This window comes from Gymnogyps californianus, chromosome 15 (assembly GCF_018139145.2).
Source record: "Gymnogyps californianus isolate 813 chromosome 15, ASM1813914v2, whole genome shotgun sequence".
In the NCBI taxonomy this organism is placed as follows: domain Eukaryota; kingdom Metazoa; phylum Chordata; class Aves; order Accipitriformes; family Cathartidae; genus Gymnogyps; species Gymnogyps californianus.
In genome coordinates, this window is record NC_059485.1 from 12,049,622 (window position 1) to 12,066,386 (window position 16,765).

General features: G+C 38.2%; 1 protein-coding gene across 2 annotated transcripts in view; it reads left to right on the plus strand.

The window, feature by feature from the left end:
- MRTFB (myocardin related transcription factor B) overlaps nucleotides 1–16,765 on the plus strand; it is an 89,563-nt gene that overhangs the window by 39,022 nt on the left and 33,776 nt on the right. The window lies entirely within an intron of this gene.

The following is a 16,765-nucleotide window of genomic DNA, read 5'->3' on the forward strand; positions in this document are numbered from 1 at the left end:
TAACGATGATAATAGCTTGATAGAAAATGTAGTATGAAGAAAAATGAGTGATTAAGTACTCTTTTCAGAGTAGCATTTAGTGCTGAATTCATGAATTACTCTGAAATTGTCCTGTAAATATTGCACAAAATGCTTCAAAATGTCACTATCGAAATAAATATAATTAAATAAATGTCATTAAATGTGACACTATTAAAAATAAAACCCCACAAACCTTTAGTTTTAGACATGTATTACCACCTCGTTTTCAACAGTGCTTTTCTCAGCTACTGTCTTTCTCTAAATTCCCTTCTTCCCTCATACTTTAAATTAGATTTGACTCTGCTTTCCAGTTGTATGCTTTTCAAATTACATTATGTCTCCTTAAATGAGTGGTTTTAGACTGTGCATTAAATTGATACAATGCACAAGCATTAGTTTGCAAAATAGCGATAGTCTGAGGATATATGGAGCGTTATTTGAAGCTGACAAATGGTACTATACTAGAATCATTTAAAGTAGTATTTGTTAGGCTGTAGCAATAATACTGCTGAGACATGGAAGTTGTCTTACTCCTTCTAGCTGGAGGTATTCTTCTAGCTGGCCTGTGTTAAGGAGGAGAAGGAAGAGACCTCTTGAGGTCAGCTGCCAGCCCTGCACAGAACAGTTTAACTGATGTATGTTAACACGCCAGGCTCTTCACAGTTCAAGACTGAAACTCCAACTTCTTAATCAATCAGAAACAAACTGTATTTGTAGTAAACAAAATTCCTTCTTTCCTTTTACAGCACTCTGCCTTGGCTTTTACTCCAGATATCTCTGGATTGTCTGGTGGTTGAGAGATTTCTTCCTTGGTGTTGTGGCAAGACTGCTGTTTTTCCCCCTTCTACATGAGCTCATGCCTTTCTCAGAATTTAAATGCTGGGTTTGTTTTGGGGTTTTGTTTGTTTGTTTTTAAATTTGGATCTTAATAATGTTTAAAATAGCAAAAAGCCCATATTCATTATTGAATTCAATAACTGACAGTTTATTTTAAAAAACCCTTTAGCTCTAAGTTAGGGCTAGAGAAAACAGTAATTTTTATATAATGTACTGATAGCAAAGGTTTCTTATTGATTGGAAAGATAGATAATAAGAAGTTGAGTGTTGAGGCATGTGGCTGTGGCTGAGAGCACAACAGTTCTGCTTCCTTTACAGCAGGAAAGTACTGATTGAAAGACAGTGATTGAAGAGAAAGGGCCAACAGTGGCTTCTTTTTCATGGTGTTTGCCTTGCAACTCCAAACAGGCCCAGTTAAACCTGCTGCTGCTGCTACCTCTGAAGCTCTGTGGGGCAACAGGAATAAAGACAGAAGGCGAGGAAATTGAAAGGGACAGAGGAGTAAGCATACTGTTGTGGGAAATGCTGTAGGAAAAAAAACCCCAGCTAATCTAAGCTACCAAGAAATAAAGGGGAGAAAGATGTGAAAAAACTAGCGTGGTGGATAGTGTAGGTGTGCTAATAAGTAACCATGGTAATCATTATCTTCAGTCTTCTTTGAATGTGTCAGTTATGTAGAAAGTGGATGAAAGAATGTACGTTACAATAATGATGGTCTGTCAGAGTATCAAAAAACCTGCAATTATGGGACACACTTCCAGTCTAAATTAATGAATATTTTAGAGTTTAAATTATTCAGCGCATAAGAGAAGATATAATTGTTTTCCACAATCATTATCTTTGCTTCCTTTTCTCTGTTTTAGTACCTGTTCTCCATTTTCACTTTTCCCCAATGAATATTGCTTAACCTTTTCTCTCTCCTAAGTTTGGCAACCTAATAATTAAAATGATGAGCCTCTTTTTGAGAGTATGAATGACTACAGGATCTCCTCTTCCAGCCTTTCCTCTTTCTAAAGCTTAGAAAAAACAAGCATTTTCTTTCTTGTAGTATATAGAATGAATTATTGAAAACATTGCAAATCTGCTTGATTTGCATCTAAAGAGACTAAAACAGAGCTTCACCTTTTCAGTTTATAATGTTACGAAATATGTAGTTCAGGTATTTTGCAGATTTTTAAAAATTCAATTGCAGTTGTTAATTTAATCCTATTTAAATAACACTATAAATAACATTAAAACACTTGTTTTACAGAACAGTATATTCTAAATTAGCTTGTGGCATTCTGTCTCTTCCTCCCCCCCCGTTCTTTTTCCTTTAATTCAAATGATGATGTGACTGGTTTTGCCACCTGAATCATCAACCCTTTTTTATTAGGACACAAAAATACTTATGAATACCATATGTGAATGGTTAAAACTGCAAAAATTAAAAATGTAATTCTGTTGGCAAACCCAGATGAAGTACGTAGAGGTCAAGTAATTCAGAAGGTGCTACAGCCTTTGCTTCATAATCTACTTTGCACAGGTTTGATAAATCTAAAAATCCTGTGATAGTACAGTGTGCTTATTCCAACAATGAGTACCTTATGGGAATTGTTACGTGTAGTTCTTTTTTTACTTATTATTTCTTTATAAGGAAAGAGACTTTTGATGGAAACACGAATCCCAACACTGTCTTCAGCAAATTAATGTTAAGGGCAGTGGAAGGTCAGATTACAAGGATGAATTTTTTTCTTTGCTTAGGCTAATGAATACTCTTAGAAGATACACATTATAGCATCCTGTAGCACAGGAGGAAATCCTCTTAATTACCCTACTTTCTTGGAAACAACTCATGTTATTGTTACGTATTGTCTGTTCTGTGAAAACAGTTCTTAATTTTATCTATCAAAATTACCTTTTGTATGAGCAAGGAACAAAAATACTTTTTGGCTCTGAGGCTAACCATACAGTGCTAACTAAACAGCTTTTTCAGAAATTCCTATAGCATTGACTTCTAATGTCAAGTAAGTGGCCAAAACATTTAGAAAATTCAAGTGAAAAGCCTTAAATGAAATCAGGACATCACTGTGCATACAGTTAGTAAAAAAGAGTTAGTATCATCAACAATGCATATATTAGGAATTAGGAATATATTTAGGCTGCAGATGAGAAGGTTTCTAACTGAGGAGTGAAGTGAATTCAGGAAGTCTTGCCTTGTACCCTAAATTGTTTTAATATAAAGATTGATGAGCTCCTGCAAGGCTGTATGACCATGCAGAACTCTTGAAGACACAGTATTGAATTGGTGAAACAAATCAGTATGGTGCTATCTCAGGTGGGATTTAAAAGGAGATTGGATCCTGCTTTGTCTGCACCATATTTTTCATGTATTAATCTGAGCTTCAAAGTTACCAGTTGCCTGCAGGTTACTGTAAGGAAAAAAAATAACCAGGAAGGAAATTTTCTCTCCACCTTGAAACATAATTTCTTTCCTGGATTTGTATTGCTTTTTAATTTTACTGTTTTGTGAGGAACTGGAGACTGGCAAGTGCTAAAAACAGGATACAGGGTGCAATAAGTGAAGCACAGGGATTTCTCAGGTGCTTGCTGGAAATGTCTTCATGCTGTCTGATTACCAGATTACCAGATTTAGTCAGGAAGGATTTCTTCCCTTCCTCCCTTGCAATCAAATGCAATATTGTATGAGAATTGTTTATTTAACAGATTTCCTGCTATTGCTGGTATGTTGAGTATTGGTGATACTCTTAACATCTACTGCTCTCCTGTGGTGGAATGTTAGATTTAAAGAATCTACTGTTGGTTTGATGGTTTTGGTTGGGGTTTTTTTTGTTTGTTTTGTTTTAAAAAAGCTTTAAGTTTTGTTATATGGTGTTTAGAGGTGTTTTTGTGACCCCTTATCAGTGGCAGTCTATCAGGTATGTTTCTTGAGACACAGATAATGAGAAAAATACTGGGGGAAAAAAAAAGTATTATTCCTGTCATCTTAGTTAATAAAGGAAGCACCATAAATTCAGTGTACTGATCCTGTAAGTCTATGTTAAAATTCTTTATGTATCTACCATAAACAGTCTTTTTAATGACAGTGGGATAACTGTATGTCTTACAAGTAAATCAGCACTTACTCTGCAAAATTTTCTTCTTCAAGGTAGCACTTAAATGAATAATAAATATATGGTAATGCCATTATAATAAACACATGCTTAATTACTTCGATAAACCAAGGCCAAATGTATTAATTTTATTTTGTATGTAATCTGTATACAGTTAGAGGATACAGTGGCTAACCAAGAGTTCTAAGGAAACTTGCTATGGCAACTACAAGATTTCTTAAAGGTTTTATAAAAGGTTAGGATTAAGACGGCTGCTGCCAAAAGTAGGTGTAGTCTCATCCAGCCCTACCCTGCTTACTGCCAGCCTCTTTCTTGTGTTGGCATTAGTAATTATGCAACCCTGAAGCGAGTAGGATCAGTGAACAGGTATTACTGAAGACTATTTATTTGAATAGTGTTAGTTTTCAGCCAGATCAGAGCGCTGACCTGACAGGCTGCATCTTTGCCGATGTTGATGCAACAGAAGCAGCTGGGGTTGGAGGGAGGAAGAGACCATTGTCTTTTCATCAGTAATCCTGTCTTAGATCATACTAAGTTATGAAACCACACTCTGAAACCACTGTCTGTTCTGTTGCTACGCTGGAGGTTGCTTCTTTCCTTTCACAAAGCATCCAACAAAACATGTATGTACCTCAGCCTTTTTAATGCGAAGTCCTTCTTAATGCAGCAACTTCGCTGTCACTGTAAGCAATCTGACTCATCCACTGAGCGAGCACCTGCAGAAATCTGATGTTGTTGTCTACATAGCAGAGTTGACACAATGCCATTGCTTACATCCCAGTTTGCAATCAGGCATCTTAGTGTAAATCCACCGTCCTCAGTGTTTTGAATTAATGTGTAATCTTGTGAGTTGGAGGATCTGCTTGGGTATGCATTTTGTTTGCTGGCTCTACTGTGACTAGGAAAAGGATGGAAAATGGAGGTAATACCTTCTTGAGAGGGCTTGGCTGGAAATCATCTGTCATCATTCAATGTAATATGCTCCAAATTATCACAAAGCAAGTCTGTAGCAGATGTAGAATTTAAACCCAAGTTTCATGAGTCCCTTGACAGAACGCTTCTTGGCTGATAGTAGTATTTGAGGAAATGCAGATTGCTTTTTTTAAAAAATCAGAAGACCGTACTAAGCAGAGGAATACTTGCAGATTTAGAAAATGTAATTATTGTTAATATACCTAAGGCATGCGATTTTACAGAATACTTGAAATGTAAGCTTTAGTTTATTCAGACTTTCCACCCAAGATGGTAGTGATTTTTCTCACTTTCAAGATTTAAACAGAATTGTGACAAGTATAGATTTTGCTTTTTACATATACATGTGTGTATATATATATTCATCCCAGCAGACATTCCGGTAATTTGTGTGGAGGCTCGTGTATGTTCTGGCTTGTTTCTAAGCAACATGTTCCATAGCAATACGATACAATACAGATTGTCCTATATCCTAGTCATTTAAGCTTCTCAACTGATGATACTGTTGTGCTTTATATTTTTGTTTTAAATGTTAAGTTTACATTTAGCTATCTTTCCCATCTAGCTTTTCATTTTCTACTGTCAGTATGATGATGCTACTTCTGGAAACAGTTATGTGTACAACCTTACTGGCTTACAGACAAAAGCTTTAAATCACAGTGGTATAATTTAAAAGATTTGGAGGTCCTGCAGGGTTTCCCTCCAGAATTCTGAAGAGATTATCTGAAATGGCCCTCAGTAGTCTCCACTCGCATGCTTTACGTTTACCCAGAACATTTCTAAGCTGAAATGAAAGTATGACTGAATAATTGCTTAAAATGAATATGCAACAGAGGCTGTTTCACTTCTCTTAATTATTTTGGATATAGTCTTAGCAGAATAATCACATATACAATAGTGGGGAAAAAACCCATTAAAAGTATATAAAAATAAGTAAGGGATTTTTTTATAAAAACAAGTAAAAATAAGTAAAATATTTTCTTTTTTTAAATGATGCCCTGGCATATGTGAAAGTTTTGAAGACTGAATCCAATATAACATATTCACTCATGTTTAGATGATGTTTAATCATCTGATTTCTTTAATGAAGAATTATTTTTGTTTTAAAATTGAGAGTATTTAACATACTGTATCACTATCTTCAGGCTGATGGGAGGTGAGTAGCACAATTTTAAATGCATTTTATCTTTAAAATGCTGTACAACTTATTTAGAATCACTTCCAACAAATTACAGGTAGCTAAATATTTTCATGGCTTTTCCCTCTCCTTCCTTCCTTCGACATGCCATATAAATGAAAAGAATGATACGTTACCAAATTTCTGACTTTGGACATGTGTGGAATGAGTAATGCCAGGTGCAAACTAGCTACCATATTCCATAACCTTCCTGAAAGGTGTACCTTGCACATCACCTGCTCTTTCTTTTGCTTATTATAGGAAACATTCAATTTATTAAATTTTTAGTTTTATTCAAAGAACAAATATTAGTTGAAAAACTGTTTTTGTCTCAATAAGCATTAATGAATATAAATAGAGTACAACAAATAGAGTTGAGGGAAAAACAACCACAACTCGGGAGAAAGCAAAACATCTATCTCTGGAAAATTAACTTAGTGTAAATTATGCTGTTTAGAAAATACCATATAAACTTTTAAGTCCAAGCAGATGGAGTTTGCGGGTGCAAGGGTAACAACTGAAAGAGGCACACAGTTAAGTACTTGATACTCGATTTCTGCGATTCTGTAACTGTCGCCCTGTGCTGTGAGGTTGGTCCAGAATCCTAATACAAAGCTGATGCTTAGATCACTTGTATAGTCCACCTACCATCTGATAAAATACTCTCTTCTACTTTACTGCCACCCTGCTGTTCATATACTTGTATTAATGTTATAGTCCTGATGCCAAATAACTAGTTATAAATTACTTCAGATTGAGGATACAATAGAATAGTTCATCTCCTGCAGCAGTGCTTCATTGCAACTAGAATGTCTGTTATTAACATCTATTGCTCTGTGTTTCAACCTCAACACGTTAGAGACCTTGGCTGCATAAAAGCTGTTTTAAGCTGGCAGAAAGAAATGGAGGCTTTCTGTGTAACAGCTTTTAATTTAAAGGAAACGGCCCTGTTTCCAGCACTGTCTGTTTCCATGGCAGCCAGCCTAGCAGCCTGCACTGGAGTTTCTACTGCTCTTGGAAATTTCCAAGGGAGTATGCAGGAATGTTGGACATTACATTTTCCTATTTTTACTTGCAGTTTTAAGGGCTTAAATAGCTAATATCCACTGGATTTTAACTTTGGAAGAAATAATGAGATAATTACATACGGCAAATAAAAAAATCTTGATGCATTATTTTTCTTCTTGCTGTCATTTGAAAGAACTGTATGCTGTCTAATGAACCCCTTCTTGATGGTTTAGTGTCCGTTTCATCTGTGTAATTGTTAAATGGCAACAACTATTTGCTGTTTCATAGTACATTCTATAAAGAGATAAAACTTAAATTTGATTTTAGATTAATAGGATATGTAGTTAACTGTGTTAGATGTGGAATTATTAGTGCTGGAACTGTGCACAATATGAGTTCTGTTTTTTTTTCAAGACAAGAAGCAGTGGTGAAAGCTTGTCAATCAGTGTAGATAGCATTGTTCTTGCAGGACAACTATCAATTTATTTTTGGCCTCTTCACATTCCAGTGCTTGTGATTATATAGTACTACTCTGAGACATCTTTCCATAGGATACAAATTACAGATTTGTAACAGAAATCACTTGCTCAACTTTGATAATAGCTCTTTTTTCTAAGTGATTTAATAATACATTTTATTTTCACTTATTCTGCCATTCACACTGAGTAAGACCTGACTGGACTGCTCTACATTTCTCACCTTTCAAAGGGTCTTATACAGAATGTGATGTGTACTTGCTTAAGTGCCTATTTGTGCCAGCTTTCTTGCATTCAAACCAGCACAGCGCTTCAGCAAGCTATTGAGGATCTGCTTGTTTCCATTATTCTTAATCTTTATGCCCCTTTAGGGCGTAGTGCATGTGAACCTCAACAGTACTCACTGTTTGAAAACAGAGGCCATTAACTTTATAAAATTTACTGCTGTATAGAAATACGTTTCAAAATAATAAAGTGCATTGGTTAACAGATAACCTCTCCTTTTTGTACCATCATCTCCATTCCCTTGCATATAGAAGTGTTGATTCCCTGGTATGCTAACGCTGGAAGAAACTGTAAGAGTGGGAGCACCAGCCTCTGGCACTCAGTTTTTCAGGTGGTGAAAAATCTATACCTCCAGTGAAGTCAGAAGACTTCTGCTGACTTTGAGAGTCAGATAACCAGATGTTCTTACTGTGAGGAGGGATTATGCTTTTTGGTTTTGTCAGTAAGTGTTACATAAGCTATCTAAGATTTAATGATCATTTTATTGGCTGAAGAAAACACATAGAAATTCTGGAATCTCTTCATGTGGTGTTAAAGTGTTAATCTTAAAATCATATGCTGACTGGAAAATAAAAAAGAATACCCTCCCTTCCCCCTCAGTCAAAACAGGGGTTTGACTGACCTCTCTGTGCATGGCTTTTATTCAGAAGCAGTTCAAAGACAATTTCTTAGAGTTGCAGTGGTGTGAAGGGGGATTCCTGCCAAATAATGTGAAGTGCAAAATGTTTGTGCCGTCTTTTAGCAACTAGATTTGCTCAGTGGCATTAGCATAGCCCTTCTTTTGCACATACACTTCAAATATGAGGAACAGTGTTACTGATGTTAACAGTGTATTAACATATCTAAATATTGGTCAATTCTGGGCCTTTCTTTTGGAATCATCTTCTATGATTTTAGATGTTATGAAGGTAGTTGCCTGATTTTTAAAAGTGTAAAATCGAGAGGTAAACTATCGGGCAACAAGCTGAATGGATTTACCCCGATAAGAACAATCTGTTAAACACAGGGTTTGAGTAAGTACCACCCCATGGGGAACTTCGTTTTGTAGTACCTCATGTCTTTTGAATTCTCCCTTCCCCAGATTCCACACTGGTTTGTCTGTAAATGGTTCTTTGTAATAAAGAAAAAAAAAAACAAAACAAAAAAAAAAAACCACCAAAAAACCCCCCCAAAACACTAGAACAAATAGTACAGTATAACAACTTTGGCTAATGCCTCAGTGGTTTTTAGGTTTTTTGGAAGCTGTGTCCTCCTATCTCATCCATCCTTATTAGATTTACCTCTGTGTGTCTTACTGACTGTTCTAGAAATCTCTTGCTATATGGATTTCTATATATATGATAAGCAGAGTCTGTATTAGATTTAATTACATTAGATTTAAACCAACCTGCATTCTATTCTATAGAGAGTTTCTCACTGAAATAAATCAGCAATTCTTTGCCAAAAGTGCAAAGCTGTGCTCCATTCTCACATCATTCATTCTTGTCTTTAAAGATAATTTCATCACATTTTCCTTATTGAAAACTTGTGATTTAGTTTCCATGACTCCCATCTTCCATATCTTTCTGGCTGTTCTTTGAGCTGCTTTTTGTGGGTCCCCATTTCCTTTTGAGCTTTTCACAAACCTCATTCCTATTCCCTTCTTTTATACCCACTTCAGGTTCATCTCCAGTATAAAGATACACCTCTGTCTGTAACTTGCTTCTGCTCAGTTGTAGGGCTCAGTCCGTAACTTGCTTCTGCTCGGTTGTAGGGCTCAGTCCGTCTAACTACAATGACAATATAAAGGTCCTTACTGACTGTAGTATGACCATCTGCTCTAACACGCAGACCTGTAAGCCAAATATCCTCTTTGACTAGACGTCAAAGATGAGATAACTAGAACCTTAGGGCAGCGAGGAGGGCACACAGCAAGCTCGCTACCCTGGACTTCAGGAGAGCAGACTTTGGCCTCTTCAGGGATCTGCTTGGTAGCGTACCATGGGACAAAGCCCTGGAGGGCAGAGGGGCCCAGGGAAGCTGATTAATATTCAAGGCTCACCTCCTCCAAGCTCAGGAGTGACACATCCCAACAAAGAGGAAGTCAGGCAAAAACACCAGGAGGCCTGTGTGGATGAACAAGGAGCTCCTGGACAAACTCAAACACAAAAAGGAAGCCTACAGAGGGTGGAAGCACAGACAAGTAGCCTGGGAGGAATACAGAGAAATTGCCCAAGCAGCCAGGGATCAGGTTAGGAAAGCCAAAGCCCTGATAGAATTAAATCTGGCCAGGGACGTCAAGGGCAACAAGAAAAGCTTCTGTAGGTACGTCGGTGATCAAAGGAAGACTAGGGAAAATGTGGGCCCTCTCCGGAAGGCAATGGGAGACCTGGTTACCCGGGACATGGAGAAGGCTGAGGTACTCAATGACTTTTTTGCCTCAGTCTTCACTGGCAAGTGCTCCAGCCACACCGCCCGAGTCGCAGAAGGCAAAGGCAGGGACTGGGAGAATGAAGAACCACCCACCGTAGGAGAAGATCAGGTTCGAGACTATCTAAGGAACCTAAAGGTGCACGAGTCCATGGGACCTGATGAGATGCATCCGCGGGTCCCGAGGGAACAGGTGGATGAAGTGGCTAAGCCACTATCCATCATATTTGAGAAGCCGTGGCAGTCCGGGGAAGTTCCCACTGACTGGAAAAGGGGAAACATAACCCCCATTTTTAAAATGGGAAGAAAAGGAAGACCCGGGGAACTACAGGCCAGTCAGTCTCACCTCTGTGCCCGGCAAGATCGTGGAGCGGACCCTCCTGGAAACTATGCTAGGGCACATGGAAAATAAGGAGGCGATTGGTGACAGCCAACATGGCTTCACTAAGGGCAAATCGTGCCTGAGAAATTTGGTGGCCTTCTATGACAGGGTTACAGCGTTGGTGGATAAGGGAAGAGCAACGGACGTCATCTACCCGGACTTGTGCAAAGCATTTGATGCTGTCCCGCATGACATCCTTGTTAACAAAGTGTTGCGGTCAATGGCTTGATATCCAAGTGGAGACCGGTGGCGAGTGGCGTTCCTCAGGGGTCGGTACTGGGACCGGTGCTGTTTAACATCTTTGTCGGTGACATAGGCAGTGGGATTGAGTGCACCCTCAGCAGGTTTGCCTACAACATCAAGCTGTGTGGTGTGGTCGACACGCTGGAGGGAAGGGATGCCATCCAGAGGGACCTTGACAGGCTTGAGAGGTGGGCCTGCGAGAACCTCATGAAGCTCAACAAGGCCAAGGGCAAGGTCCTGCACACGGGTTGGGGCAATCGCAAGCACAAATACAGGCTGGGCGATGAGTGGATTGAGAGGAGCCCTGAGGAGAAGGACTTGGGGCTATTAGTGGATGAAAAACTGAATGTGAGCCAGCAATGTGCACTCACAGCCCAGAAAGCCATCCGTCTCCTGGGCTGCATCAAAAGAAGTGTGACCGGCAGGTCGAGGGAGGTGATTCTCCCCCTCTACTCTGCTCTCGTGAGACCCCACCTGGAGTACTGGGCTCAGCTCTGGGGCCCCCAACATAAGAAGGACATGGACCTCGTTGAGTGGGTCCAGAGGAGGGCCATGAAGACGATCAGGGGGCTGGAGCACCTCCCCTGTGAGGACAGGCTGAGAGAGTTGAGGTTGTTTAGCCTGGAGAAGAGAAGGCTCCGGGGAGACCTTACAGCAGCCTTCCAGTACTTAAAGGGGGCCTAGAGGAAAGATGGGGAGGGACTCTTTATCAGGGAGTGTAGTGATAGGGCAAGGGGTAATGGTTTTAAACTGAAAGAGGGTAGATTTAGATTAGATATTAGGAAGAAGTTCTTCACTATGAGGGTGGTAAGACACTGGAAGAGGCTGTGGATGCCCCCTCCCTGGAAGTGTTCAAGGCCAGGTTGGACGGGGCTTTGAGCAACCTGGTCTAGCGGAAGGTGTCCCTGCCCATGGCAGGGGGGTTGGAACGAGATGATCTTTAAGGTCCCTTCCAACCCAAACCATTCTATGATTCTATGTAGCTATGCAACTCATGTACAGGTGTTACCATTTCTTCCTTAGAAACATCTCTGCTTTTTACTTTTCGTCCCTGTGGGGGCTAAAAGTATTTTAGGTCCTTATGTCTTTTATTGAGATATAAATATTAGCTTTTTCCCCAATCTGTTTGCTTTGGAAAAGCAAAAGGTTTTTTTTCAGCTTTTCAACTTTTAAAAATAATATATTTAGGTTTTTTATTCACAATTACTTTCTATTTAGAAACTTTCTTTTCTTTAATAACATGTTCAACTGCTTAATATTTATTTAAACAAAAAAAAAAATCAGATGCCAAACTTTTTTTTTAACCTTCTTAATTTTGGAGTTGTTTGCAAAAGCAAGCATCTGGTTTTCATCCAACTTTGTTTCTGTTTAACCTCCTTGCTCTGATCAAGTCAAAATCTTCAATGATTATCTTCTTGTACCATCTTTCTGAGTCATCTCTTCTTTATATTCCCCCTGCAGTGCTTCCCTATTAGTCGTGCTGTCCTTTCTTTACTACGTAATATGTAAGTTCCTGATATTTATTTAATAAGTGAATAACTGCACATTCTCTATCTTCTTTATGTCTCATTTTTTCAGTCCTCCCACAGTTTTTATGACTTGTCCAGATACACATGGGAGAACTTCAAAATCATCCCTTATTTGCTTTGTGATGCCCTCTGTAGATTAACAGATGATGGGTAGGCAAGTAGTGTTATGAGACAATAACCATTTGTTATATGTATATTTGCTAAAAAATGCTAAAGCTTCACACCTGAGCACATATGGTTTACGTGCAGGTACATTCTTACTACTGTTCTCATCCTTCTGCTATAGTCCACTGCGTATTCTGTTGTAAGACCATACATTGTTAAGGATGAGAGTCAGTTTTTATTCTGTCTGCAAAGCTTAAGCCAAATATCTGATCATAATTGAAGCCACAAATCATAGATACAATACATTCGTAAATTATGTAGCAGGGCTTCCCATCATCTACATTTGGAATTAATGTTCATTAAAGAATTAGTTGAAACCTGTTGGAAAATAAGAGGTAAGCTACCTGCATTCTTACCACTATTTTTTGCTGAATTTTAGCAAAATTAGATTAGATTTAGATTTATTTTAGTCTCCCTCCCCCATTTCCTGGGTGAATACCACCTATCATGGCCATGGCCAAGCAGCATTAATTTTCAGGAACTGACAGAAGTTGCATCAGCCACAAACATAAGTAACACATCCACTGGGGTATGTTTTTACAGTGTTGATGCTTCTGTGGTGTAGGGCTGTGTGCGAGTGCGATGTCAGAGGGAGGCACAGCCTTACCCCCTTTCTGACGCACATCACACCGGATAGCACAAACAGGGAGCTGCAGGAACTGCCTCGCACTCAACAAGTCCATACCAGTGTGTTCACAGTGTTCAAAGTGTCTTCCTTCCTGACACTTCCACGTTACTAGTGCTATTGAAAGAGGATTCAGAACAGGACCTTGACACAGAAACTTTGGTATGCTGTTTTTTCAGGTTTTTTTGTTTGTGGGGTGGTTGGTTGGTTTGTTTGGTTTTTTCCCAAGAGAAATTTCAGCAGCTGAATGTACCTCAGGCAGACTTTTTTTAAAGTACACTTTAGGGGAATATATCTTAGAAGTGTTGGAGTAGTTATTTAGCTTACTTGTATTGGCAAAGTGCAGTGTGAGGCCTTTCTGATTTTTCTGCCCACAAACTTGCCAATGAAAACTTAAAATGCGGTAATTGCTAAATGCTGAACTGGTGGGATGTGTTTAGACTGTCCAATCCAACTGTATGACCTAACAGTGAGCACTGTCTGTCTTGGTGTCTGATCCTTTTCATATGAAAGATGAAAAGCCTTGGTCTGAGAGTCATGTCAGTATCTGAATCTGGGAAAGCCAACTCTCTAATTAATAAATAATAAATTTCTGATAGAAGTCCACCCCTTTATATGTAATTATAACAGTTAAACTAATTTCTTAAAAAAACAGTCAAGCTGGTTTTTCCTGCACAGACGTTGCAGATCGCATTTGAGATTGCAGTGATACTACTTCAGAATTTTAAATAAGTTAAGTCTGATAAGATGAAGAACAAGTATCTGTTGTCTGTAGTAGGCTTCATAGAGTAGATGGTGTATGCCCTTCCTACAAAATGATTTCGCAATTTAGCCAGTGTTCCAAATTGGTGAATTAGTGAGGGCTTTCAAATTGTTGTTATCAACTCTGCAAACAGTGCGATCATTCTATAGTGTGAAGGTCAATTTGAAAGCTATTTAACTTTCCGACTTCTGTTTACTAATATTTGAAAGCACCGTACTAGCAATGCTTTGGTAGCCATAGTTGAACCAGCTACACCTACAAAATGGGTTTTATGATAAAGCTCAGTAAAAAAGAAAGTCTGAGTAAAAAGCATATTAGAAATCAGAAATATCATGTACCACCAATGCATTTTTTTCCTAATAGATGACTTGCCTATCATATGTTAGTAGATGACTCACATCAGTGATAACATTCCTGCACCTGTTGTAATATTGCCAGCATTCGCTTGTTGATCCACTACGTTCCAGCTGATGGAATTGAAAAAAATACTAATTCTGATTTACTTACTGTGTCTGATATAGGAGCTCTACCCTGGACATAACTGATGTTGGAGCAGGTAATTTTTCTTGAAGACCTTGAGCCTGAAATAGAGGCATATGTTTAAAACTGACTTGTAAGTAGGTAAAAGATTTGGTAGACACATTTGTAGTGTTTAGTGCTCCAAGAAAGCCAAATTTAAGTATGGTGTAAATTTGAACCAAATAGAGCTCTATAGCATGGATGAGATTCCTGCCCAGAGTAGGACATGCTTTTCAACCTTTTCCACAGCTTCCTAGTTGTGTAAAAGGAAGCATAGTTTGAGCGAAGAACAGAGGAAAGTCAAGTTTTAATCTACTCAAGACTAAAAATACTGGGTCTGAAATACAGTAGTCTTGCCATGCCGTTTGTAAGTTGTCTCTCACATCATTTGGATGGGTAAAACTTATTTAAGATTTTTAAAGGGATTGCCCATTCAGTTTTAAGACTAACTCCGAGCTTTCTTGATTTTACAGTTGTAAGCAAGAGAATCCAAAACAAGAACATATCAGAGTTTTTTGCTTTCCTGTAAACACGACACCACTTAGTGAATTTCTCAGCGCTTTGTGCTAGTGCAGTAGGGAATTCTTAGAAGTAGCCCCAGGGACAGAAGCTTAAGTTCATAACATTATATCATATGCTTAAAATGCATTTCCATTGAAATGTGCGTTTCTTGAAGTTTTCTGTAGGAATGGGCTAAGTCCTGACCCAATACATTATTTTTCTTAATTCACACTTACTCGTATAAAGCTTGTGGATTTTTAAAGTTGGATGTACAGTCACATAAATGTGTGTTTGCACACACTGATCTGCAATTTTTTGGGCAGGTTAGACTAATTGGACTTAGAAACCCACATGGTTTTCTGCAGAAAGATTTGAACTTTCTCCACCCATGCCCTGAACTTACTGGGACTATGTAGCTATCTATACTACACCATACGCCAAACCCAGCCTAGGAAGTGCTGCTGAAAGGAGTGTGTAACAGCACCGTTTCAGCTGGTTCAAGACTTCAGGCAGCAGAAGTTTGCATCTACTAGTAAGAGACATTGTAAGAAGAGGTCATGGCTTACCTGGAGCCACGTGAAATTAAGGAAGACCAAAAAGAAATCACTCAAACTATTATAAAATAATTCTTCAGTTAACTTTTACAGTCATGTAATTTTACTTGGAAAATACAATTCATTACTTAAAGCAGGTATTTTCAAGTTTCCAGAGGAACTCAATACATTTTGAATGACTTTCCATCAATTTACATTTTACTGTTGTTACTTTTGCATTCTCCCTTCTCTGTCCTTTGTAATACTTGTGTAACAATATTGTAAAGTCTGAACAGAACTGCCGTGCCACAGCCCTGAAATGTTTGTATTTAAATTCTCGATGTTTGTGTGACACAAGAAAATAATGTCCTTGTTTTCAGGACTTGCTATTCCCGGTCTTAATGCTTTAGCCAGGAGAGTATCCTTCCTGTACTGTAGAACAGGAAATAAGCTGGTTCCTTTTAAATTCTGAAAACAATGAACTTTGTCCTTAGCCTAATTTTTCAGAAATTACATTCATTTTGATGTTTTGGACAATGCATTAGTTTGTTTTGCTTCCTTGTGAAATACAATGGGAACAGCATGTCATAATCATACATCCATAATAAGCTATCAAGGCAGAATTTAAGAATGTAAATATTACATCTTTAATATATTTTTTTCTTGACCAAGCATCTTGACCATCTCTTGTTCAAAAGATGAAATTTCTCATTAGGGTAATGGCTATATGCATCTAAGAAATAATGAAGCACTACGATAAATTGATACAGAAACAACGGGAAGGGAACAATAGAAGAAAGAAACAACTACTTTTTTTTTTTTTTTTCCCCCCTGGGAACATTTACAAGAAAGCCCTAATCTTTGAAAGTACGAGGCCTTTATGTCGATGCCCTCCCCCTGGTTTTGTGCAGTTCCTGGTATAGTATTTAATGTGTCACATTGGTTATTCTTACAGTAACAATAAGATGAGAACCTTTGTACATTTTATTAAATGTAATGAAACAGAAGTTACCTCTGAAACTGTAAACAGTTTTTCCAGATTTGACAGTATTGGATTTGTTTGGTCCTTGAAATAATTATAAGGTGTATCTCAATTAATCAGGAAAACAGCATTTTCTGATGTTCAGAGAGAGGTTAAGGTCTGTTCCTGGTTGTATTACTTTTTTGGTGTTTTTAAATAAGCCATGTAAAATTTGGCTTCTCTTCA